The following is a 25,698-nucleotide window of genomic DNA, read 5'->3' on the forward strand; positions in this document are numbered from 1 at the left end:
TCTGCTCAATTCTAAACCCGAGGAGCATGAAGAGGTTCTGCTCCAAGAGGAGAGACTGCAACTCCTCAAAGTCTTATGCAGTTTCTCCATTTTCCAGGCCCCGGACTTTTGTGACCACGGAGACATAGGGCCAATGATAGCAATTTGACTGGTCATGGTCTGGTCCCATCCCAGGCAGCTGTAATAGATATGTCCATCAGTAATGGACATCTTCCTATCACATATATAGTTTTTAAAACCACTCACTGTGGGTACCTCCCCAACATCCTGAAGAGGATGTTGGGGAGGTACCCGTAATGGAGAAGGTTTTCATGGGTAATGATTCAGATGGACTGAATCAAATCACGGTGAACCTAGAAGATGTGGTAGGCCTGATTGACAAACTGAAGAGTAGTAAATCACCTGGACCGGATGGTATACACCCCAGAGTTCTGAAGGAACTAAAAAATGAAATTTCAGACCTATTAGTAAAAATTTGTAACTTATCATTAAAATCATCCATTGTACCTGAAGACTGGAGGATAGCAAATGTAACCCCAATATTTAAAAAGGGCTCCAGGGGCGATCCGGGAAACTACAGACCGGTTAGCCTGACTTCAGTGCCAGGAAAAATAGTGGAAAGTGTTCTAAACATCAAAATCACAGAACATATAGAAAGACATGGTTTAATGGAACAAAGTCAGCATGGCTTTACCCAGGGCAAGTCTTGCCTCACAAATCTGCTTCACTTTTTTGAAGGAGTTAATAAACATGTGGATAAAGGTGAACCGGTAGATATAGTATACTTGGATTTTCAGAAGGCATTTGACAAAGTTCCTCATGAGAGGCTTCTAGGAAAAGTAAAAAGTCATGGGATAGGTGGCGATGTCCTTTCGTGGATTGCAAACTGGCTAAAAGACAGGAAACAGAGAGTAGGATTAAATGGGCAATTTTCTCAGTGGAAGGGAGTGGACAGTGGAGTGCCTCAGGGATCTGTATTGGGACCCTTACTGTTCAATATATTTATAAATGATCTGGAAAGAAATACGACGAGTGAGATTATCAAATTTGCAGATGACACAAAACTGTGCAGAGTAGTTAAATCACAAGCAGATTGTGATAAATTGCAGGAAGACCTTGTGAGACTGGAAAATTGGGCATCCAAATGGCAGATGAAATTTAATGTGGATAAGTGCAAGGTGATGCATATAGGGAAAAATAACCCATGCTATAATTACACGATGTTGGGTTCCATATTAGGTGCTACAACCCAAGAAAGAGATCTAGGTGTCATAGTAGATAACACATTGAAATCGTCGGTTCAGTGTGCTGCGGCAGTCAAAAAAGCAAACAGAATGTTGGGAATTATTAGAAAAGGAATGATGAATAAAACGGAAAATGTCATAATGCCTCTGTATCGCTCCATGGTGAGACCGCACCTTGAATACTGTGTACAATTCTGGTCGCCGCATCTCAAAAAAGATATAATTGCGATGGAGAAGGTACAGAGAAGGGCTACCAAAATGATAAGGGGAATGGAACAACTCCCCTATGAGGAAAGACTAAAGAGGTTAGGACTTTTCAGCTTGGAGAAGAGACGACTGAGGGGGGATATGATAGAGGTGTTTAAAATCATGAGAGGTCTAGAACGGGTAGATGTGAATCGGTTATTTACTCTTTCGGATAGCAGAAGGACTAGGGGACACTCCATGAAGTTAGCATGGGGCACATTTAAAACTAATCGGAGAAAGTTCTTTTTTACTCAACGCACAATTAAACTCTGGAATTTGTTGCCAGAGAATGTGGTTTGTGCAGTTAGTATAGCTGTGTTTAAAAAAGGATTGGATAAGTTCTTGGAGGAGAAGTCCATTACCTGCTATTAAGTTCACTTAGAGAATAGCCACTGCCATTAGCAATGGTTACATGGAATAGACTTAGTTTTTGGGTACTTGCCAGGTTCTTATGGCCTGGATTGGCCACTGTTGGAAACAGGATGCTGGGCTTGATGGACCCTTGGTCTGACCCAGTATGGCATTTTCTTATGTTCTTATGTAATAGATATGTCCATCAGTAATGGACATCTTCCTATCACATATATAGTTTTTAAAACCACTCACTGTGGGCTTTTAAGAATTGGACATCCTGTGAAGAAATCTTTTCTTCTTTCCTTTTTTTTTTTTGGTAGCACTGAAAAGTGCTGTTTAGGGGGCTGCCAAGGCAACAAGGAAACCGTATTGGAAAAAAAATCTGAACATTTTCTGGAGAGAAAGGGTACATATTGTGCTGATGCTCAGACAAAAAAGACTAAGGGACCTCACAAGGTAACACCCATACAGAAATTCCCACACATGCTCAGTATACTAAATGTTCTATGAGCTTAGAGAGAAGGGTCCATTTGGTGCCGTTAGATGATGTCATCCACGTGCCATGGCTAATTCAGCCGTGCTTGTTGACAGAATAAAAAAAATCTCAAAAAAGTAAAACCAAACTAAAAAAAAGCAAACAAATCATCAATCTTGGTATTCAACAGAGTTTCTCAAGTCACCCAGCATCAGTAGACTTCCTTTTTATAAATTAATTCATAGAACTGTGATTCCTATATTTTGAGAGCAAGAACTTCTTATTCACGAAAGCTCTTAAATAATCTATATTACTTTAGTTCTAAACTAGATCTGTGTTCCAAGGTCGGGACTGACCTGAGAGTGATGCAGGGCTTGGGGCGATTCAGCACCAGCAGGCCCCTACACACAATACTGTAGACTCTGATGAGAAAGGCAGGCTCTGTACCTTCTCACCCAGCACAGACGTCTCCATGCATGAGCCACTGCAGCTCCTGGCCCACAAGTACTCCCAAGGAACAGAAACTGACGTTAGACATTGGAGGCAAGGCTACCACGACAGTACAGGCGCCCCCCCCCCCAAAGCCCAGACTGCCTCCTCCCACCCATTCACGGATGGCTCTGCCTAGGGGTGGCGGTGGGACTGTCCAATTTATAAACATATTTTACAATCATAGGCTGAATTTTTTTTTTTAAACAGACAAATTTGATCTACAATTATTTTCTTATTTAACTGGTCTTTTATGTTTAAATTAAAAAAAAAAAAAAAAAATCAGACATTCCAATAGCACAAAATTTAATCCGTAAAGTGGATTTGGAAGAAAGATTTTCCCCACATCAGCACAAACTGGGTTTCTGAATCTCAGGTCACTCTTCGTCAGTGACACAGAACTACCAGGTCTGCAAGGATTAGAAGGGAGGGAGGGTGGGGGAATGCAAGCAGCATTCTTGGGTAGGCAAGTCTACAGCTCTGCATGAGTGTGATTTAAGACCCATGGGGATATAGTGCTGCTACATTAAAATCCTATTTTCTTTTGTTGTTAATAAAATTACCTCCATCGCACGTACTCAGTTATCTGGTCATTTATCTGCATACATTTAAAAATGTGCAAGTTAGCAGGTGCTAGAGAGTGCCCTGCTGTATAGACCTGCAAAATATCTCCTCTCTGTGAGCAAGCCGAAAGAAAAAAAAATGTATTTATTATTATTTATGAACTTTTATTTACCGATGTTCGTAAAACACATCACATCGGTTTACAATGAACTGAAAAGAACAAAAAAAATTACAATGAACAGGGAGAGGGGAGAGGGGGGCAGGCTAGAAAAAGGAGGAGGCGGGGAAGGGGAAGTGATAGACAAAGTGAGAAACGAGAGGAATGCAGAGAGGAAAAACAGTTGAAAACCAGATTAAGTGGTTATGAAACTGCGATCATCATATACCAATAAAGGATAGATAATTCAAACTATGAAAAACGATTGAAAAACTATATACAGTTGAAGGCTAAATACAATGAGGACTGCGTACAATTTAGGGCTGGGTACAAGTAATACTCGTGGTAATTACGAGGCATTTATACAAAGATACAAAATTGATAAAAAGCAAGGTAAGAGACGAAATAATGGAGGGGGGGTGGGAGGCTTCAGTGGAGTATAGGTAGAGCATGGGGGTAGGAGGGACTAGGTTTGGTTTGCATCAGGGTAGGCCTGCTTAAAGAGCCAGGTCTTGACTCCTTTTTTAAAATTCTGTAGGGAGGGTTGAAGACGGAGGAAGGTGGGGAGGGAGTTCCAGAGGGAGATGCCCGCGATAGAGAAGGCTCTTTCTCTAGTGAGGGCAAGGTGGGCTGTTTTTGAGAGATGGGATGTGTAGGGTGCCTGCAAGGGCATTCTAGTGGGACGCTCAGTGGAGCGGAAACGTGGCATTTCCTCAAGCCATGGGTAATTGTAACTGTACAATGAGCTGTGTAGGATGGTAAGGGTTTTGTATTGTATCTGGAAAGATATGGGGAGCCAGTGCAGATCCTTTAAAAGGGGGTGATGTGGTCCCTTCTACGGGTGTTGGTTGAGTGTGAGTCAGAAGTTGTTGCTGTTGCAGAGGCAGAGACTGCATCCAGTATTATTGTCATCAGAAAGAGCATCTCTGGAAATATGGTGTTATAAAAAGCATAGTAAGGGTTCCTTGCAGAAGACTATTGTTCTTGTCCGGTGGAAAGATACAGGACCGTCACATGCTGTTCCTTTATTTCAGCAAGTTTCTCAAAGCTTTTCACCAAAAAAGGTGATCAACTTCTCATGGGCATCATCACGTAGACTACTGGATTTCAATCAAGCCATATGGTATATTCCAATGGATGCAAGCCATGGAATCAAACACTGCATGTGGACAACCCCACCCTCTCATCCAGTTGCGAATCCTTTCTCTCAGCCCTCTCAGCCCTGGGTTTCAAACAAATAGTTAGCAAACCCACACACAAAGCCGGCCACACACTGGACCTTATCTTTATCAACCCAGGCATCAAGCATTCTCCGCGCCTCAAGAGCAAGAAGGTCCCTTGGTCTGATCACTCACTTATCTCAACCTCTTTCTCATTGAAAAAACCCTCCACCCCTAAGGGGCCCTCACCATCTTTCCCATATAGAAGATCCTGTTCTACAGAGGACCTCAGTTCCCACCTAGCCTCTCAACTACCATCCATTGATCTCTCAAACCCGAACACAGCTCTCCGCTCCTGGAATGCCATCACAGATTCCATAGCCAATAAGTTATGTCCACTAGCAACCAAAAAATCACTCCCAAACGCCTTCAAAAGACAACCATGGTTCACGGAAGAACTAAGAAAGCTAAAACAAAGTCTAAGACAGAAAGAGAGTGACTGGCGCAAATCCCCTAGCACCAATACACGATCCATCTACAAAGCCACCCTCCATCAGTACAAGTCAACTACCTCTAAATCCAAAAGGGACTACTATGCATCCAAGATTCACCACTTAATCTTCGACACAAAAGCCCTCTTCGCCTATGTCTCCAATCTCACCCAAATCAACCCACAGGAGATTCCCAGCGACCTAGCACAATCCAAAGCTGAAGAACTTGCTCTTCATTTCACAATAAAGTCAACAGCCTTCTAACTCAACTGCCTTCTAATCCCACCGACCCTGCTCTTTCCCAGTCTCTTCAACAGCCAGCCCTCAACAACAATGGTCTGGAAAAACTTGAACCCATTTCTAGCTTAGAGATACAAGCTCTTTTAAGAAGAATGAAACCTTCCAACAACAATGGTCTGGAAACACTTGAACCCATTTCTATCTTAGAGATACAAGCTCTTTTAAGAAGAATGAAACCTTCCTCCCATCCTTTGGATACTATCCCCACCAAACTGCTCCTGGCCATCCCTGACTCCATCGCTAAAACACTGTTGGACATCATAAACTGTTCACTCTCCCAAGGATTATATCCTGACGACCTCAAACTGGCCTCCATTAAACCTCTACTTAAGAAACCCAACTTGGATCCTAAAGTCCCTAATAACTTCCGTCCCATCACTAATCTCCCATTCATAGCTAAGATTCTAGAAAAAGTTGTCAACACTCAACTCTCCGACTACATTGAAGAAAACAAAATCCTATTCCCATCACAATACGGATTTCGCAAATCACTGAGCACAGAATCCCTCCTCATTTCCATGTCTGACTTCATATTAATGGGCCTTGACAAAGGTCAATCCTTCCTCCTGATTCTACTGGACCTATCAGCTGCCTTTGATACGGTCAACCATTCCACTCTCACATCCATTCTGGCTTCTATAGGTATTTCAGGCTCCGCACTCTCATGGTTTAAATCTTTTCTCTCCAACAGAGGCTTCAAGGTTAAGATACAGAACAAAGAATCATCACGAATGGACGCATCCATAGGAGTCCCTCAGGGCTCCTCACTGTCGCCTACTCTCTTTAACATTTATCTCTTACCAATCTGCCAACTCCTCTCCAACCTTAACCTCAAACATTTCCTTTATGCTGACGACATCCAGATCGTGATACCCATTAAAGAGTCTTACACAAAAACATTGGATCAATGGGAAAACTGTCTCTTCGAAATTAAACGCCTCCTATCCAGCCTAAACCTAGTTTTAAACTCCTCTAAAACAGAACTGCTGCTCATCTCCCCAGATAACAACAACTCCATCTCTAATCTTCCAACTATCCCTACTACTACACAAGTGAGAGACCTAGGAGTGTTAATTGACAACCGGATGAACCTTAAAGCTACCATCAACAGAACCACCAAAGACTGTTTCCATAAACTCCAAGTTCTGAAAAGAATTAGACCACTCTTCCACACTCAGGATTTCAGAACCATTCTACAAGCTATCATTGTTTCTAAGATCGATTACTGTAACTCTATCCTTCTGGGCCTACCTTCCTCCTACACTAAACCCCTTCAGATGATACAAAACGCTACGGCAAGATTACTGACAAACTCCAGGAGGAGGGACCATATAACTCCAATCCTAAAAGATCTCCACTGGTTGCCCATTCACTTTAGAATCCTCTACAAATCTCTTTCCATAATATACAAAACCATCCATCAACACACCCCACTCGACTTACAAGTCCCATTCCAAATTTATAACTCCTCCAGACCAACCAGAGAAGCACTCAGAGGATCTCTTCAAGTACCCCCAGCCAAAACTACCAGACACATTACCTTAAGAGATCGGGCCTTCTCAACAGCTGGCCCCCTTTTGTGGAACTCCATCCCTCCTGACCTTAGACAAGAACCCAGCCTCCCAACCTTCAGGAAAAGACTTAAGACCTGGCTGTTTAAAAAAGCGTTCCCTGACACCAACTAATTCAATTCAGCCAGATCTTCCACTTCCTGGTGGTGGCAGCCACTTCTACCACTTCCCCATGTAAAAATGTTATAGCTAATGTAAATATCTTAATCTAATGTTATCCTCTCCCTTTCTTCGCTTCTCCCAGTTCTATCACCTTGTTATTTGTAACTGCTTCCTTCCACACTAATAAGCTATTCAATTGTTCATTGTACACCCCTGTTATATGTAAACCGGCATGATGTGATTGTATCATGAATGCCGGTATATAAAAAAAATTTAAATAAATAAATAGATAGATCAAAGATGGAGGTGTATACGTTCTTCCACATCTAGAAATTGCTATGGTTATGCCCTTCCGCCTTGACAGCGTGGAAGAAAGGTTTCACTTTTCGTATAAATCATGTATCAGAATGCTTATGAGGAAAGGCTAAAGGGATCTGAATATATATATCTTGGAAGAGAAGAGGTGCAGGGGAGATATGATATAGACCTTTCAGGTACCTGAAAGGTTTTAATGATGCACAATCGTCAAACCTTTTCCACTGGAAAGAAATCAATAAAACTAGGGATCATGAAATGAAACTCCAGGGGGGAGACAACTCAGAACCAACATCAGGAAATAGTTCTTCAGAGAGGGTGGTGGATGCCTGGAATGGGCTTCTGGAGATGAACATAAAAACAGTCAAAGAATTAAAAGGGGCATTGGATAAATGCTGGGGATCCCTAAAAGCTAGAGGACGGAAATGAAGAAAAGGGTACATGGGGCTAACTTGCTTGGTGGTGATTACCTCCATGACAATATGCATAGAGATTACTACCCTTAACCAATAAGCCTTCATGCTTTTGACACAGCTACAACATCACTCTCCACTTTCACGGTGGGGGGGAGGGGGGGATTGAATTCAGATGACAACCAACACAGGCCCCAACCTTTACAGTATAGGTTATTAAAACACCGACATAAGAGAAAAAGCACAGGATTGCTTCAATGGCCAAGTCCAAAAGCAAAGCGTGACAAGCAACATTGTCAGAATTTCCAAGAAGGCTCTTAATCCAGTAAAAATGTTAGGTTAATATATAAAGCTTGGGGGTAACCTGCACAGAGCGGCAGTTACTACCACAAGAAGCCTGCAAGGCAGACTGGATGGACCATTTGGTCTTTTTCTGACTATGACGTAGGTATTGAACCATGAAGGTTAGTAAGCAGAGATTTGTACATTAAGCATACAGCTTTGGAACACCTTTTCATCAAAATTGACCAGATGCCTGAGGATTCTTCCTTGGTAATATATATCCTTGTTTTCTTTGCTCTTAAGAACCAATTCTATCCCAACTAATTGGTGAGGCAACTTCATTATTCCAAATCCCAGAGAGATGTTTGCCCTCCATAACTGAGGTCTAGTTTCCTTTCAACTGGGGCACAGGAAATAGATCGTCCCATATTCTCGTTTTAATTCTTGCAGCATATCATGGATCGAGTTTCCTTCTGGCTCAACCAGTGTTTCCAGAACATGAAACAGGCCAGAGATGTTTGCACAAGGATGTTTGTCTTTATGCGCATTAACATCAAATGCTTTTTCCAGCTTCTCCAAAAATCTAGGGTAAGAAAATTCCTCTGGAGACCAGTGTTCTGAAGAGTCCAGAAAGGGATTAGCGAGAATCCCAGTCGATCCCTCTTCAGAACCTAAAAGAAGTGGGGAACCCTGATCCAAGACTCAGACAATGAGGAAAGTGATGGATGAGGGGTCCCTGATAGTCTCAGAAGGGTTTACTTCTGGTGGACATCCTGTGACTGGCTGGAATCTGCTGTAAGTGAATGCTGCGGCCTAGAAGCACCTCGCAATGGTTCTGATAAGAGTAGCCACCTGAAGCGGGAATAATGGGACTCCTCCTCATGGGAGCAAACCTGGAGAGGTTGGAAGGTACCCTTCTTTTTCTTTACCTCCTTGGTGGCTAAGAATTACTTCTGCTATCTGGCTGAGGGGCTAACGTGCCCTTTGTTCTGGCATGGGTGGTGGAACATCACCTTCTAATACCAGAATAGAGTCTTGCACATCTTCTGGCTCCGCAAAATTTGAACTGGAGGCCAGTTAGATGCAAGAGTTACCAGAGAACAAATGGGATCTGGAGTCTCCAGGTCTTGCCTTTGTTACATTAATGTTGTTGGTGTAAGGGCTCTAGTAATTGGTGGGGGTAGGGGTATCATATCCTGCTCTGCTCCTGTCAAAGTTCTTTGCAGGTCAGCATACAGCTGCGTTGGAAGCACTGCAGCACAATGCGTCAACAATGGAACAACTTGCTCTAATGGTAAAAGACACTGAGGACCAATGCTTTTCACTTTCCCGGGCTCACTATATTGAATGCAGAGGATCTATGCACAGACAGTGCTGATGCACCCTAGACTCGATACCTTTCGCTTACCAGCTGTTCCACAGAATAGTGCCTCTTCTTTGACATATGTTGCTTATTTGATCCCCAAGGATTCAGCCTGTTCTGCCAATGAGGGAGATATTTGAGGAGCTCTTGCTCAACTCAAGTCCTGGGGAGGCAGACGAGGCTGCACTTGGAGAGGAAGACTGACGGAAGCTTCTGAGAGATATAGAGAGTTCCTCCATTTTCAAAGCCTTCGATTTTTGGGTATGCAGAGACCTCCATCCATAGCTGGCCTGGAAATAATCCAGTTCCAGACAGCGGTAGCAGAGGTCATGTCCATCGGTAATGGACATTCTTCTACCACAAATACTGTCCTTCAACCCACTCGTAGATTTCTTATCATCAGAGATGGGGAAAAAAAAGTTTCTTTTTTTTCATAAACACTGAAAAGTGCTGTATGGGGGCTGGTGAAGCTGCAAGGCAACTTTAAAGAAACAAAAAATTAAGATTTTCACAAAAAAACAGAGAAAGAGAGCACGAGAGAGCAAGAACGAGAGGGGTACACTTCCATGTTGGTATTCAGATGAAAACAGACTAAGGGGGCTCATGAGGCAACACCCAGGCAGAAATTCCCTTACATGCTCAGTAGACCAAAAGCTCTGCAAGCTAAGAGAGGTCCATTCAGTGCTACCAGATGAAATCTCCCCACATGTCATGACTAATTCAGCTCTGCTTGTTGACCTAGAAAAACTAAAACCACCACCACCACCCTGGTTAACTGTGAATAAAATTCTAAAGGTATCACAGCCCAATAGGACTGATTTATATTTAGCATGAAGCCCAAAAAAAAGGAGGAAGAAACTGTCAGATCAAAATGTTATTTTCTGTAAACAGGTGGATGCACGGTATTAAAGCTAACTTCCAGCATGAGTTGTACTATAGAATCTGGTACCAGTTAAAATTCCATCAGAAAAAGCATTAATTAGACTACAAACCCAACTTCGTCCACACTTATCCTCCAGACCCATCAGAAGCGCCTACAAAGGCACCCTAGTCGCAGCTCCAGCAAAATCAACACTAAGAAAAAGAGCACTCAACTGCGGGACCACACCAATGGAATGCTCTCCCACCAGACCTACGCCTCGAACCCAGTCTACCAGAGTTCAAAAAAAAGTTAAAAACCTGGCTCTTCAGGCAAGCTTTCCAATTCCCAGAATGTAACTAGGCACCCTCTCTGACTTCTTCTCTGATCCATTCATTGCATCGTATCACTAACACCATAGATACATAATTTTATATACTTTCTTATTCGCAATTTTATTTAACAGTCATTAATCATATACTATATAACTGTATACTTATTTATTATTACTCCTTTGTATACCTTAGAATAAATTGTTCCTAGTTTGTTCCCATCTCACTGCAACTATTATGCACATGGTCTTTACCCAGTCAATCCACATAACATGGATCATCTTTATCCAACTGTTAATTTGCAATGTTTATTCCACTAACTATCTTCAGAATACGATGGCGTTTGGTGGCTCGGTGTCACTATACAAAGTTCCTTGTAAAAAGTTGAACACACGTATTGTTTCAAAATACGAATAATGTATGAAAATGTTAAATGTTAAATAGTTTATTGTTACTTTTCAATGTTCCTTGTAATAAGCCCAGGTCGGACCGCTCCAACCAGGGTAACTTATTGTTTATTGTAAACCGGATTGATTTGTATTGTATACAGGAATTCCGGTATATAAAAATTAAAAATAAATAAATAAATAAAATATTCTGTACTGCTTTAGATGAACCGTTTATTAAAATGATATACCGGAGGACGCTGCTATTTGAGGCGAGGAATGAGTTGGGAGACCCTGGTTGGATGCCGGCAGTCTAGACCCTTCCTCCTCCTTTACTGGATCTGTGGCATCATCTGAGAGGGCCAGGGGACATCTGAAAAGTGGCCCACCTGAGGCGTAACGCCACCAGCGCACTTGAAGCCACGCACCTAAGGGGCCCCTTGAGAGCTTTTCTTCCTTTTGACATCATACTTTATGGGGAGAAAATGGAAAGGGCAAACTCCACCCTTTTTAATCATTGACATTGGGTCCTATGGAGCGTCACACTCATCTGTCCCAATAGCTCAGGGCATTTTAGAGGGCGGCTCTTTTATCTGAAGCCTCCTCCTGTAGCCCAGGCTTTAACTCACTACCTATGCAGCCTCGAGTTTTAAAAGCTGAGCTGGCACTCACAGAGGCTGAAGACGGGAATCCATTTAATTCCTATAGCCCCCTTCTAAGAGGTTTTCTTCTGAGGCTCCTTTTGGGACCCTGGAGAACCCAGCCATAAGCTCATAAGTAACTGTTAATCTATCTCAAGAACTGACAAATGAGGTAAGAGGGGCCAATACTTCTGGGGAAGAGTTACCTGTGGAACCTACGGCTCCTAATATTTCCTTGATGGACATTTGGTGGGTGGTTCTGAGAAGTGAGAAATCTTTGCTTCAGGTAAATAAGCGAATGGGTAAAATGTCAGAGGACTCTGTTAAAATATCAAGAATAGGATTTAAGACTGGATACAACTGAGAAGGATTTGTCTCGAGTTAAATCTGTGCTATCTGCCAAACAGGTTTTGAGATCTGACTTTATTAAAGACAGTTTGGTTGCATGCAATCGCTTGGAGAGAATTGAAAATAGTTATCAAGGGAAAAATCTATGTTTTTTTTTAATTCCCCCAATGACCTGCTTACTTTCAGCTTATGAAATGCTTAAAAACTATATTTGAATGAGGTTGTGGGTTATGCAAGTGATAAGATTCCCTTGGTATCTATTATATACTTATCTTCCTAGAAATGAAAACAATGTTAACGTGGTGGAAGGGGTTTTAGATCGGCTGAACCAGCAATGAAGCAGGTATATCTATTCTTCTGAAATCCTCCTTGAACGGTACTGCTGTAGGAGCTACCCTGTTGGTGTTTTGCTTAGAAAGAGATAAGGTCATGGCATTCCGCAGATATTTTCTCTTTAAATAGTTCTTGTTCTATGGCCAGAAAATTCAATCTTTTTGCTGATATTTCTGCTATTATTCAAGCTAAAAGGAAACAACTTCTCTTGTTAAAACAGAGAGTTGCAGGTCATTGGGAAATTTAAAAAAAAAAAAAAAGATTTTTTTCCCTTGATAAATATTTTCACTCCTCTCCAAACGACAGCATGTAACCAAACATTTTTTTCTTAAATACCCCTGTAAATGCTATCAATCTAATCATTTTTTTTCTAACCCAGATCACCTCATTAGGTTCCTGAGCGATAAAGAAGCAGGTTAATATTGGGCTTAGAATGAGAGGAGGTGAGATGCTTATAAGCATTGTATGTAATTGTCTCCTCTCTCTTTAGTATGATATTTACATATTTTCCTAATGCATGCCTTTTTTCAGCATCCCTTTGTTAACGTGGACTAGATAATGTAATGTTTCATTTAACTTTATGTTTTCGTCTCTTTCTTACTGTTATATTTGTCTTGTAAATGATCTTTATAAGATTTAAATGATAAGATTTAAGTTTTAAAAAAAATGCTATACCGATTTGCATAAAACAATGCACAAAAGGTACACTTATGTAACATCTCGGTTATGCCCAATCACAATCTTATCACTAGCGGGGCAAACCATTTCAATACTCGCCACAATCCCCTGGGGCAAGGTAAAAATGGCAGATTTCCACTGGGATCTTTCCCCTCCGGGACAGAGTCCAAGCTGTGGTCCAACAGCCCCATCAAGGATTCTAAACATGAAAAGCATCTTCTGCACACATCAAGTCATGCGTTCAACGCAGGCAGAAAGGCACCAACAATGTGAACACATTTCAATTTTATTTTTTTTTTTAGACTCTCCGGGGCAGGGAGAAGAGAGAATATTCAAAGAAAGTAGAGCAGAACCATCTTCTACAGCAAACTCCTGCTCTTAACGGAAAAGACAGATCGTGTAGGAGGATTTTCATCCTATTAGGAAACGACATTTTTGGAAGTAATTTGTATCAGGACGGTGAGAGGGGGAAAAAAAAAAAAAAAACCTCCCACCAGATCAGCGATGCAGGGAATAAAGACTACACCACACATTTGTATCACTTGCATCTCACTTTAACACAATGTAGCTGTGAATTTCATCCTTTTTGTTTCTCATTCTCTCTGCTAATTCAATCCCTTTTTGTGCTGCTTGCACTGTAAAACAGGGGAAACCATTCCCCGCACATTCACCCATCCGCATTCCTCCTCCTTCCCGTCCCCAATATGGAGCGCTGTTTGCTATAATCCAGAAAAGGGCACCATCTCTGCTCGTCTTGTTGACCAAGCTGGGGGGGTTTTTTCCCCCCTAGAGGGCTCCCCCAAACCACGGCCAGAGGGCCACATCCAGCCCACAAACACATTTTAACCGGCCCGCTAAGTCCCACTGCCCCCAGCGCCCCTCTGATTGCACAGTGTTGTTCTTTTTCTGGGCAGCATCCAACCCCCAAGCAGCTTCCACCCCAGGTTCAAAGTTTTCCTCCTCCCGACTTAGCTCCTGTTGGCCTACACAAGCGATGGCATTTAAGAAGAAAACAAAGCTGGGGAATGGGGGGGGGGGGGGGGGAAAGAGAGGCTTAAATGCTGATGCCTTAACAAGAAGGAAACGGCGCGTTAGTGCCGAGAGAGTGGTGACTCCCTTTGAAGGTGTTGGAGAACAAAAAGCCGGGACATATCTGTGTATGCCAGTTTTCTGGATGCATAAGGTAAAAAAGGGATAATGGGTTTTTAAAAAAAGAAATTGTTAATTTGAAAGACTTGAAGTATTGTTTTAATTGAAATTCATTTGAATCTTTGTAGAAGAAACCTGCATGGGAATACGTGGGAAATGCCTAAGCAGTAGGATATTCTTTGAATTTCCCCTGAAGAAGCCTGTGACAAGGCGAAACATGTTGAGGGAATGAAGAAGTGATCAAAGAATTCCGTTCTGTGAACGAAGAAAAACTGTGGAATTGTATTCTTTCTGCTTATGAACAAATTGATGTTGGAAAAATTAGTATAAGATTGTAATGTAAAGAGGATTTCCATTTATATGTAAGCGGTGTTTTGTATGTAGAAGACATTTTTTAAATTTTGGAGGGTAATAGATATATAAATGAGTGTGAGTGTGTGGTATGAATGTGTGTGAGTAAATATTGTGTGAGTTAATATGGGATTTTAGATAAATATTCCTTGGGGTGATGTGGAGAATATTTAAGTATTGAGCTTTTGGGGTTTATAATAAATAAAGTTTGTAACTTTACATATGTCACTATTTGTGGTTTTGTATTAACAAGATGTGCAGCAGGATTTGGGAAGGGGCTGAAAGGAACTGTTGCCGCCACTGCGAAATTTGCTGCTATTGCCACTGCTAGCACTGCCATCGCTAAGAGGAGGGAGTGTTACTGCTGCTGACCACAAGAGGTGTCACCCACCTTCGCCGCTGAGAAGAGCTAGGGAAAGGGGGGGGGGGGGGGGGGGAGACCAGCATGCAGGATGCGTTGGGGAGGACCTGCTATCACTAAGAGCAGCACCGAAGGAGGGAAAGTAGTTCAGCAAGGTAGGAAGAGGGAAAAAAAAAAAGGATTAGGCTGCCAGAATGGGATAAAAGGGGGAATTGTCATGGCTGCAGGTTAGGGTCCCCTGGTCTCTCGTGAGAGGCAGGGCTGCCAACTCGCCCCGGCTTGACCAAACAGGTCGATATGAAAATCAGAACTACAATTCATGCAACTGGACAAAACCAGAACTGGATGAGTGGATTTTGTTGACCTGGGAATCAGGTGGTCACCCTAATGACAGGGTGGACATGGAGTGAAAGGGTAAGAAGAGGGGGTAAATGAATGGAGGGAAGGGGTGAGCTGTAAAATAGGGGAAGTACATGGTGAGGGTCTGTATCACACATATGTACACACACACACCTACATCTCGGGGGGGGGGGGGGGGGGAGGGGCAAATGCAGGGGAAGACAAGGGTGCGAGTTCCCTGGAATGTGGTATCGATGCCATCCTCCAAGAAATCTACCAAAATTACCGTCACTCCTGGGAACACTGCCCCCCCCCCCCCCCCCGGTACTCCCCAAATTCCCCAGCATTTCAAATCAATAAAAGGCCAGATATGGTGCTCCTGTCCCCTCCATTTAGAAAACTCAGGGAACACACCATTCCCGGGCCTCTGGCCCTCTCAAGTGATCTGAATTGTCCTATGCAGTCCTTCCCTTGAAACGTTTGGGGTCCCCCCTGACCTACAGCAACACCCCGCCATGCGGCCAGTTTGATCGGCCATTTATAGTATCTGTTAAAATTAAAGTAACTCAAAACGTGGGCTGGGCCAGAGGCTGAGTGGCAATGCCATATTTGGGTAACCTGCTCAGAGCAGCAATCACAACCTTAACAGCAGTGGTGCATCAGCATCAGACTTCCAAGGCGGCTAGGGCGAGCTGCATGAAAGAACCACGATTAAAACACAAACTTCAATGAACAGGGAGAGGCTGGATTTTTTTTTTTTTGGGACACCAGCCTCGGTAAGTGTGGGGATTATTACAAAACTAACGGGCCGATACAGTAAAGTCTGCGGGAGAGCAGGCGAACACCCGCTCTCCCGGTGCGCGCAATTCAGTATTTAAATTAGGTCCGGCGGTAGATCTGGGTAAAAGGTCAGTTGAAGGTCAGACCCCTTCAACTACTACAAAACGCCGCCGCAAGGTCAATAACAAACATAAAAAAATGCAACCACATCACTCCCACACTAAAAGAGCTTCACTGGCTTCCCATCAACCAAAGAATTCAGTACAAAACCCTCACCCTCATCCATAAGAAGATAAACAACAATGATATGAATTGGTTAAACAATGCCATACTCCCTCATTCCACACATAGAAACCTCAGGTCCTCAAACACCGGACTCCTAGCTGTCCCAAACTCTAAAACAGCAAACCTCTCATCAACCCGCAAACGTGCCATATCCATGGCGGGCCCCGCACTCTGGAACACCCTCCCACCCCCCCTCCGAAATGAACCCTCCACTCAAGTATTCAAAAAACAACTCAAAACCTGGCTCTTCAGAAAAGCCTTCCCACCAGATACTTAACTTCACCCCCTCCGCACACAACCCTCCCTGAAAACAACTTCCCCTCTACAGCCACCCACAACCCCTCCCTCTCCCTGACTCACCCTCCTCCCTCTTACCCACTTCCTCTCCTCTCACCCTCCCCTCCCCACCTCCAGAATCTCCACACATCTTTTTTCCAAAGAATCCCTTAGATAGTATCCTTTACAGCATCTCCGCAGTGCAATTTTAGAACACTCCTGTAAATATCTCTTTCCTCGTCGTTAGCAGTTACCTTCTTACATTGTAAATAAGTAGATCGTGCTACTTACAGGTCGATACAGTAAGGCCGTGGTAGAAACAGTGCGGCAGTGTCAGGCGCACCCTTCCTCCCCGCACGCACAGTTCTCTTCACTAACTCCCCGATACTCTCTTCTAATTGCATGCAAATGCATGCCGCGGCTGTGAAGCGATAGGGAAGGGTTATGCCCGCGCAACCCATTTTACTGTATAGGCGCTGAGTACAGCGCCTATACAGTAAAATGGGTTGCGCTGGTACCTGTCATTTCAAATGACATTTCAAATGACATTTGAAATGACAGGTACCAGGAAGTGTAAAAAAACAAAAAACCAAAAATATAAAAACCTGAATGTTATAAAAAAAAAAAAAAAAAAATTTTTAAATACCTGTCACTTTCCGAATCGTGCGGTCATCCAGGCAGCGGCGGGAGCCGGAGGGCCGCGTGGCTCCAGGCAGCCGGCGGCGGGAGCCGGGTGTTCCATCGAGGCCGCGGGCGGTTCGGCGCGTTTAATCGAGGCCGCGGGGGCGGGTGGGCGCGCGTTGGTTTCAGGCGGGCGAATCGCACGGGTCGCACAGGCGCGCATTCATTCACTGCCGGTGGGGGCTGCCGGAGGCCGCTTTCGCCTCCGGTTCCTCCGCCTGAATGAATGCGCGCCTGTGCGACCCGGCCCGCGGCCTAGATTGAACACGCGCCCACCCGGATCCCGCCGCCGCTGCCACCGCCCGCCCAAAACCAACGCGCGCCCACCCGCCCCCGCGGCCTCGATTAAACACGCGCCCATCCGCCCGCGGCCCCGATTAAACACGCGCCCACCCGGATCCCGCCGCCGCTGCCGCCCGCCCGAAACCAACGCGCGCCCACCCGCCCCCGCGGCCTCGATTAAACACGCGCCCATCCGCCCGCGGCCTCGATGGAACACCCGGCTCCTGCCGCCGGCCGCCTGGACCCACGCGGCCCTCCGGCTCCCGCCGCTGCCTGGATGACCGCACGATTCGGAAAGTGAGAGGTATTTAAATTTTTTTTTTTTCTGACAGGTTTTATGTGTCCCACAGCATTACATTTTCTCGATCATCTCTTTATCGCTTTTTTTTAATTGTTTTTTATTGTGTTTGAGTATCTTAAGTGGTGTCGATGGATTTGTTACTAGACTCACAGTCCTAACTCCTACTAGGGGGAGGCGGTAAACTAACATGTTAAGGCCGCGGCAAAACAGCGGGTTACTAAGGAGATAATATCAGCGCCCATTACAGTATTGGAGGGGAATAGCTAATTCCTTCATTATACAGCTAATTCGTTCATTTACACATCATTTACATGCTGGGTGCGGAAAGGGTTATGAGTCTATTTCAGGAAGCGCTAAGGACGCGTGAAACTGGAGACTGTATTGCTGGATCGCCTTACTCGTCTGTATTGTGCGCTCCCAGCTCGTTACAGACGGGAAATCTTTAACTGCACGTTACTGTATCGACCTGTAAGTTAGCCACATGTTCAGTCAATTGTTCGTTCTCATCAAATACCATGTATAGTCATTTGTTCGTTCCTTCCTGTTACCATGTTACAAAGTTACCATGTTATAATGTAAAATAAGCAGGTCATGTCTTATTTGTTTTAGTTATATGTAAACCGATGTGATATCTCGTTCGAATGTCAGTATATAAAACAATAAATAAATAAATAAATAAATAAATGGAGCGGCGGCTGTCAGCGGGTTTGACAGCAGACGCTCAATTTTGCCGGCGTCGGTTCTCGAGCCCGCTGACAGCCACGGGCTCGGAAAACGGACGCCGGCAAAATTGAGCGTCTGGTTTTCGGCCCGACAGCCGCGGGCCGAATCCAAATTTTTTTTTTTTTTTTTTTTTTTTTACTTTTTTTTACTCTTCGGGACCTCCGACTTGATATCGATATGATATCGATATGATATTAAGTAGGAGGGTGCACAGAAAAGCAGTTTTTACTGCTTTTCTGTGCACTTTCCCAGTGCCTGAAGAAATTAGCGCCGACCTTTGGCTCGGCACTAATTTCTGAAAGTAAAATGTGCGACTCGGCTGCACATTTTACTTTCTGTATCCCGCGCGCATACCTAATAGCGCCATCAACATGCATTTGCATGTTGAGGGCGTTATTAGGTGCCGCGGGTTGGACGCGCGTTTTCCTCCCCTTACTGAATAAGGGGTAAGGGAAAACGCACGTCCAATAGCAGGCTAACACAGAAGGGGCCTGAACGCCGGATTAAGTATCTTTCTTGAAGAATCAAATTTGAAAAAATGAGAAAGCCCGAAATGGACTACCAAGGAAGTGGTAAAGGGCAGAACTATTAACGGATTTCGGGTATGCTTGGGGATGGATATGGTAAAAATAGTTTGCAGGACAGGTAAAAGACGAGAAGGGGGCGGTTGTTGGGCTCCATATGGGAATTTATATGCTCATTTATTTAAAGTGAAAGAGCCTCAATTAGGCAGACTGATGGGTCAATTTGGTCTTCCGGCATCTATTTTAAAAAGAAATCTAACTTGAGAAAATGTATACTTAAATCTACATACAAAGACATATACATTGTTCCAATTGTGGATATTATATCATCTGATCCAAAACAGCAGAAAGCTTGCTGCGACTGCTTTGGTAGCAGTCGCAGCAAGGGGTGAGAGGATTCTGTATTCTTTGCAGTATTGTCAACCTAACTCCGTATCATTAAGAGATCTTACTCTACGACTGGTCTTCCACCTCACATCCTAATGCATTCTGCTACATAACCAGGACTGGACATGCATCTCATGACAAGCAGTTAAGCTCACAATCAGGCCGATACAGTACAGTGCGCTCTAATGGAGCGCACCGTTAACCCGCCACTGGACACGCATTTTCCCTTACCCCTTATTCAGTAAGGGGCCGAAAACGCGCGTCCAATCTGCCGAACCTAATAGCGCCCGCAACAAGATGGACCCATGGTCTGACCCAGTATGGAATATCTTATGTTCTTATGTTGTTGATGGCCCTATTAGGTATTCCCGCGTGATACAGAAAGTAAAATGTGCAGCCAAGCCGCACATTTTACTTTCAGTGATTAGCGCCTACCCAAAGGTATTCGGCCCGAATACGTTTACATCTGCAATAAGAGACATCTTTTTCAAGCTTTGTGTACTGCGAAAATTGAAGCCCTATCTTCAACTGATTTCCATTCAGTACTGCAGGCATTGATTACTGCAATTCACTGTACATAGGTCTACTGAATTCAGTTTTATGATCCTTGCAGATGGTCCAAAACTCAGCTGCTCAAGTATTGATGGGTGTGGGCTCCATAGAACATAGTACACTGATTCACTGCACTTTATGTTGGACACCCATAGGCTGAAGAAGTATTAAGTTTAAGCTTCTTGTATTAGTGCATAAATCTTTCCGTAGCGATGCTCCACTCTGTGTTAATGCTTTACTGAAAATTCACAAATCATTTAACTGCCTCTAGACATACCCTGTATGCTGTAGGTGTGACTGGCTGAAACCAGAGATAGGATGTTTGCCATAGCTGGCCTATGTTATGGAATTTGTTTCCTAGTGATCTATGTGCAATCAAATGTCTGAAACCTTTAGAAAGAAGCTAAAAAGCATGGTATTTTCAATACCCTTTTGATGTACGTAATAGTACTCAGCTTTTTCTTTGGTTTGTTATACACAACAGCACTGGTTGTAGGTCAACACCTTCACACAGACTATAATTTATTTTTATTGCTGTCCAATGATGTTTTATGTGTGGTTGTATTATTAATGTTTATGCTTTTATTGTACCCTGCTTAGAACATGTGATTATGCTGGTCAGAAATCTTTTTAAATAAACATTGTGTTTGACGGTGAAGTCAGACCATTCCGCAGTTTCACGTCCATGAAAAGAGAATTTCACAACTACACAAGAACGTAAAACATTTGAAATTAAGATGTTCAAACACTTTTGAACAAACAGAAAAGGACTTAAAGATACTGGCTTTCTCACTTGTTAATACAGATGGACCCCCCTGAAACTGTGGCACACTATGGTCTCATTCCCTGAAATACAACATATAACTCAATGGTTCCAACCCAGTCCTACAAGACCTTAACCAGTCTGGATTTCAGAACATTCATTCACCAACATATACATGCAACATATACATGCAACCTGTGCTGCTTACACCCAGTTTAACTATACTTTTTCTTCACTGACCCCATGAAAGGCGCATAGCTCTCAAAAGCCAGTAACAGATTTATTGGGTTAATCCAGGATATGGAATTCCGGTCCTTGAATACCACAAATCTGTTGAGTTTTTAAGGATAGGGTCAAATATTCATGAGATGTATCTGAATGACATGGAGACAGTTTATGCAAAGACTACAGTGATAGGGGTATACTACCGTCCACCTGGTCAAGATGGTGAGATGGACAGTGAAATGCTAAGAGAAATTAGGGAAGCTAACCAAATTGGTAGTGCAGTAATAATGGGAGACTTCAATTACCCCAATATAGACTGGGTAAATGTATCATCGGGTCACGCTAGAGAGATAACGTTCCTGGATGGAATAAATGATAGCTTTATGGAGCAATTGGTTCAGGAACCGACGAGAGAGGGAGCAATTTTAGATCTAATTCTCAGTGGAGCACAGGACTTGGTGAGAGAGGTAACGGTGGTGGGGCCGCTTGGCAATAGTGATCATAATATGATCAAATTTGATTTAATGACTGGAAAAGGAACAGTGTGCAAATCCAAGGCTCTCGTGCTAAACTTTCAAAAGGGAAACTTTGATAAAATGAGAAAAATTGTTCGAAAAAAACTGAAAGGAGCAGCTACAAAAGTAAAAAATGTCCAAGAGGCGTGGTCATTGTTAAAAAATACCATTCTAGAAGCACAGTCCAGATGTATTCCACACATTAAGAAAGGTGGAAAGAAGGCAAAACTATTACCGGCATGGTTAAAAGGGGAGGTGAAAGAAGCTATTTTAGCCAAAAGATCTTCATTCAAAAATTGGAAGAAGGATCCAACAGAAGAAAATAGGATAAAGCATAAACATTGGCAAGTTAAATGTAAGACATTGATAAGACAGGCTAAGAGAGAATTTGAAAAGAAGTTGGCTGTAGAGGCAAAAACTAATAGTAAAAACTTTTTTAAATATATCCGAAGCAGAAAGCCTGTGAGGGAGTCAGTTGGACTGTTAGATGATCGAGGGGTTAAAGGGGCACTTAGAGAAGATAAGGCCATCGCGGAAAGATTAAATGATTTCTTTGCTTCGGTGTTTACTGAAGAGGATGTTGGGGAGGTACCCGTAATGGAGAAGGTTTTCATGGGTAATGATTCAGATGGACTGAATCAAATCACGGTGAACCTAGAAGATGTGGTAGGCCTGATTGACAAACTGAAGAGTAGTAAATCACCTGGACCGGATGGTATACACCCCAGAGTTCTGAAGGAACTAAAAAATGAAATTTCACACCTATTAGTAAAAATTTGTAACTTATCATTAAAATCATCCATTGTACCTGAAGACTGGAGGATAGCAAATGTAACCCCAATATTTAAAAAGGGCTCCAGGGGCGATCCGGGAAACTACAGACCGGTTAGCCTGACTTCAGTGCCAGGAAAAATAGTGGAAAGTCTTCTAAACATCAAAATCACAGAACATATAGAAAGACATGGTTTAATGGAACAAAGCCAGCATGGCTTTACCCAGGGCAAGTCTTGCCTCACAAATCTGCTTCACTTTTTTGAAGGAGTTAATAAACATGTGGATAAAGGTGAACCGGTAGATATAGTATACTTGGATTTTCAGAAGGCGTTTGACAAAGTTCCTCATGAGAGGCTTCTAGGAAAAGTAAAAAGTCATGGGATAGGTGGCGATGTCCTTTCGTGGATTGCAAACTGGCTAAAAGACAGGAAACAGAGAGTAGGATTAAATGGGCAATTTTCTCAGTGGAAGGGAGTGGACAGTGGAGTGCCTCAGGGATCTGTATTGGGACCCTTACTGTTCAATATATTTATAAATGATCTGGAAAGAAATACGACGAGTGAGATAATCAAATTTGCAGATGACACAAAATTGTTCAGAGTAGTTAAATCACAAGCAGATTGTGATAAATTGCAGGAAGACCTTGTGAGACTGGAAAATTGGGCATCCAAATGGCAGATGAAATTTAATGTGGATAAGTGCAAGGTGATGCATATAGGGAAAAATAACCCATGCTATAATTACACGATGTTGGGTTCCATATTAGGTGCTACAACCCAAGAAAGAGATCTAGGTGTCATAGTGGATAACACATTGAAATCGTCGGTTCAGTGTGCTGCGGCAGTCAAAAAAGCAAACAGAATGTTGGGAATTATTAGAAAAGGAATGATGAATAAAACGGAAAATGTCATAATGCCTCTGTATCGCTCCATGGTGAGACCGCACCTTGAATACTGTGTACAATTCTGGTCGCCGCATCTCAAAAAAGATATAATTGCGATGGAGAAGGTACAGAGAAGGGGAATGGAACAACTCCCCTATGAGGAAAGACTAAAGAGGTTAGGACTTTTCAGCTTGGAGAAGAGACGACTGAGGGGGGATATGATAGAGGTGTTTAAAATCATGAGAGGTCTAGAACGGGTAGATGTGAATCGGTTATTTACTCTTTCGGATAGTAGAAAGACTAGGGGACACTCCATGAAGTTAGCATGGGGCACATTTAAAACTAATCGGAGAAAGTTCTTTTTTACTCAACGCACAATTAAACTCTGGAATTTGTTGCCAGAGAATGTGGTTCGTGCAGTTAGTATAGCTGTGTTTAAAAAAGGATTGGATAAGTTCTTGGAGGAGAAGTCCATTACCTGCTATTAAGTTCACTTAGAGAATAGCCACTGCCATTAGCAATGGTTACATGGAATAGACTTAGATTTTGGGTACTTGCCAGGTTCTTCATGGCCTGGATTGGCCACTGTTGGAAACAGGATGCTGGGCTTGATGGACCCTTGGTCTGACCCAGTATGGCATTTTCTTATGTTCTTACATCTCAATATTTAGTATGGACATCCTGAAAACCTAATTGGTTTGTGCCACTCGAAGCCCACAGTTAATCCCATATAAAAGTCTCATCTATGACTTGCAGCTTCCAGGAATGAATGACACTAACCCTGTCTTCACTTGGAATTAATGAAACAATGATCATGCATCCCTTTTTCAAATAAGCACATGGCTATTGACATTCCAGACACATCTCCATGGCCTTGCCTTCTTCTCAGGTCCCTCCTCTACTGTAATTCTGCAACTCATGTTTATCCTATGGCTTGCACACATTAGCAATAGATACGAAGCATCCTTCAAGCCTGGGACTGGCTCAATGTTATTCTATTGCCCCCACAACCTCTCTTGGTAGATTGTTTCATGCACACAGACAGTTGCCTCCATGGAACTACAGATGTGCATAGAAACATCTCCAGGCCCCATGGATACTAATCATTTGGATTTTCAGGATATTCCTAGTGAACACGCAAAGGACAGATATGCACACAAACCTATCTCATGCATACTCAGAGCTCTCCTTTCCCTCCCGATTTTAAGCAACTGCTTCACCGTTGAGCAGGCCTGAGCCAGGTACAGTGTGAACGCCAGCTCCCACATTTCAAGGGGGCGCTGAGGCACGACCTGCAAGGGAGGGTGGGGAAAGAACTAGAGCTTTGCAAAGTTAGGGGACAGGGGGAGGGAGCAGCGGCATTCAACCCCCATGCTTCTTAGGGGGGGGGAGGTCTACCCTGGAGTCGGACACAGCGCTTTTTTTTTATCCAGAGATAGCTGAGCAGATCTCCAGGCTCCCCACCCACCTCTGCAGATGGACGGGGGGAAGGGAAAGGGAGGAGAAAGAGAGCGAGGGAAGCCTGCCACCCCAATAACCCCAGAGAAAGCGCCCTCCCTACCCAGCCCGGCTCGAAGGTGACGCTGCTCCCCCGCCACTCCCTACCTGCAGCGGTGAAGCACCGGGCCGGCGGTGGAACACGGAGCGGGGAGGGGAGAGGAAAACCCAAACATCACGTGACACGCAAAACAGCCGGCACAACCAACCCCTCTCTCGGTCCGCCTGCGTCGCCCTCGCGCTCTTTCACCCTGGCTTCAGGTCACGCGCATGCGCGAGGCTGGGGCTAGTAAGGCGCGGGGCGGGAGCTGCTTTTTCGCGGCGGAACGCGAAGGCGGGGAAATCATGTGCCGTAAACTTCATCTCCCAGAATTCCAAGCGGCAGGGAAAGGGACGCTAGAGAGAGTGGGCGGTTGCTAAGAAACCAGCGAAGCTGAAGCAGGAAGGGTGCGTGGGTTTGGTGGTTCCTCTGCAAATTTTTTTTTTCTCCTTCGGACTGGAAGAAAACACTGGGAATTTGTAGAAAAGAGGAGGGATTATAAAAGAAATTGCTTACCAACTCGGTCCAGCGTCTAACCGCCCCAGATTCAATCGATTTGGGCCCATGGTTCACTGAGAGGCCCGTCCGCCGCGGTCTGAGGGTTGCAGGTTCGAATTGGTTGGATTTTGTAAACTGTGGGGTAGTGCTACATTTCCCCCTTAGCAAGCCCAATGGAACACCTTTTTGGTCGGGGGAGGAGGAGTAAACAAACCAACTTCTGCCACCCCTCCCATTTTAGTTTTTGAAGTATATTTATGTATGTCATTTTATGTTTTTACTTTGATATTATGTGTATTTTTTCTTGTAAAGCGCTCTAAAAATATGCTAAATACATAATCTCCCTAATTGCACAAGCTATGTGCCGCAAAAAATTGGTCCACGCCCTCCCAGCGCCAATGCCCAATGG

The 25,698-nt window shown here is 43.6% G+C and overlaps 1 protein-coding gene across 5 annotated transcripts in view; it reads right to left on the bottom strand.

Annotated features, from left to right (window-relative positions):
• The window catches only part of LOC115085754, a 1,125,639-nt gene extending 1,100,231 nt beyond the window's left edge, over nt 1–25,408 (bottom strand). For 4 of the 5 annotated variants that reach the window (XM_029592132.1, XM_029592131.1, XM_029592126.1 and 1 more), the window contains exon 1: nt 24,860–25,025. The gene's annotated coding sequence lies outside the window, so the exon portion shown is untranslated. Of the gene's footprint in view, nt 1–24,859; nt 25,026–25,307 lie in introns of those variants that run through there. The other variant, XM_029592129.1, reaches the window with a different exon arrangement.
• Between the last annotated feature and the right edge of the window lie 290 nt (nt 25,409–25,698).

The sequence above is a fragment of the Rhinatrema bivittatum genome, chromosome 2, assembly GCF_901001135.1.
Source record: "Rhinatrema bivittatum chromosome 2, aRhiBiv1.1, whole genome shotgun sequence".
Lineage (NCBI taxonomy): Eukaryota > Metazoa > Chordata > Amphibia > Gymnophiona > Rhinatrematidae > Rhinatrema > Rhinatrema bivittatum.